Source organism: Acomys minous, assembly GCF_964271855.1.
Source record: "Acomys minous genome assembly, chromosome: 18".
Taxonomy (NCBI): Eukaryota; Metazoa; Chordata; class Mammalia; order Rodentia; family Muridae; genus Acomys; species Acomys minous.
Window position 1 is genome coordinate 60,887,406 of NC_140501.1, and position 2,412 is coordinate 60,889,817.

The following is a 2,412-nucleotide window of genomic DNA, read 5'->3' on the forward strand; positions in this document are numbered from 1 at the left end:
ATATATCTATTCGTCATCTTTGCGGGTGCCGTCTCCCCAGAGGACGTTTTCTTAGACATCTATGTGAACACCTCACTTTTTATACTTCTTAGAACGGACTAAGGAGTAAGCGTCAGGCACATTTTATTGATGTTTCGAATGCCCAAGCCATTCAATTACCATCCTAGCCCCTACCCACTTCCTTCCCCACACTTGCACATCGCCTTCTGCCAGGGGAGTGCAGTGAACTGTTCAGGCACAATCTAGCCTTCTTTTTCTGTTAACTACAACGAGCTATGCTGTGTACTTAGTAGTGTAAATGCAAGGATTGAAGGGTCTTCTTGCCCCCAGAACAATGTTCACGTTGCATGGCTCCCCAACATATCTATGCATCAGAACGAATCCTCTGAGTTCAAGCAACTGGAGTCTCTGCCACCTCCCTGCCACCTGGGAGCACTGAGGATGGGTCCATATGGATGAGATGCTGTGTGCTAGCGCCACCTGTCGTTGGAAAGCTGACATGACTGTGACTTGAGACTACTTGAGACTGGTGTTGGCTTTAAGACTATCAAATGATAGAAGCACCATGGCAGGAAAGCATGGCAAGAAGTTGCATTTTTTTTCTTTAATTTTATTCATGATTTACAAAGACTATTTCCATTTGTGTGCCATTCCATTAGACTAATTTTATGAGGGGAAAAAGATGAACATAAACACATATTCCAAACAGAGAAAGAGATTGACATTCAAATTTTAAAAGGTAAGTCAAATGATGTACTGTACCACAAATATAGACAAAATTCTCAGTATTATCAATTCCAAGTTTAAGATATAAATCTGGGTGTGGTCATGCACATTTGTAATCCCAGCATTTGGGAGATGGAGGCAGGAGGATCAAGAGTTCAAGGCCACCCTTAGCTATACAGCAAGTTGAAGAAGAGCCTGGAGTATGTGAGCCCCTGTCTCAAAGCACAAAATCATGAAGATGCATAAGCGCACATATGGAAGCATTCCGTGGTACCCATGGGTGTGTGCACATTCTGTGGAAGCATTCCGTGGTACCCATGGGTGTGTGCGCATTCTGTGGAAGCATTCCGTGGTACCCATGGGTGTGTGCACATTCTGTGGAAGCATTCCGTGGTACCCATGGATGCGTGCACATTCTGTGGAAGCATTCCGTGGTACCCATGGATGTGTGCACATTCTGTAGAAGCATTTCGTGGTATTCATGGGTGTGTGCGCATTCTGTGGAAGCATTCTGTGGTACCCATGGGTGTGTGCACATTCTGTGGAAGCATTCCGTGGTACCCATGGATACGTGCACATTCTGTGTTTTTATGATTTGGTCAAAAACTAAACTTTTAATTAATGCATCTTATATTTATACCAGGCCTTCAACTGTGGTAACATAAGCATAGTTTAATAAGTTTGCCATCTAAAGTTCAAGAAACAGCTTGCAACAGAATTTTAAAGGGCCAGTCTATACGTAGAACTTCTCTCCGTGACTGGATTCAAACTTCAAACATTCTATGCATTTTTTTTTTATTTCCCCACCCAGAAGCTGCAAGTGTTATGTGTTTGGAAAATCAGAATCAGGGGAAAGACGAGCGTCACTGGGGCTTCTGCCATTTTCTATAATCCTTTAAACCTTGAGTTCTCAGGGAGTCGACAACAGGATGACCCTGGGATCCAGAGGTCCAGAAAGATCCTCTGCACAAAGTACTACAAGGTCTCATCTTTATGAGGGATCTGAGAGCCAGGCTCACAGACTCAGAGAGAATGGTGTGGCTGCCAGCACCTAGGAGATGGGAGAAATGGAAAGATGCTGGCCGAAGGATATAAAGTTACAGTTATGATAAGTAAGTTATATCCATGGCTCTCAATCTGATGCTTTGACCCCTTAATACAGTTCCTCATGTTGTGGTGACCCCCAACCATAAAATTATTTTTGTTGCTACTGTTATGAGTCGTAATATAAATATCTGATGTGCAAACGGTCTTAAGGTGACCCCCTGTGAAACCATCATTTGACCCCCCCAAAGGGGTGGAGAACCACTGAGTCATATAGAACTAGTGGATTGAATAGTGAGTACAGTTTACAGCACCACACTCTGCCCTTGAAATAAGCTAAGAATAAGTCTTAATGCCCACATACACAATGATAGTTGTGGGCAGTGGTGTGTGTGTTAAGTAGCTTTGTTGTGGCAATAATTTCAAAGTATCGGCATAAGCCTAAACATGTTCAAAATGCACATGTTTGTATGTATGTACATACATCTTTTCCTACAGTAGTAATTTCATAACGGGTTAAAACACAATTGTAGTTATCATTCAATAGTCTTAATATGAACATTCGTCTAATTTGTAGCCATATGCATGTGTGCCTGCGTGTGCGTGTGCATGTGTGTGTGTGTGTGTGTGTGTGTGTGTGTG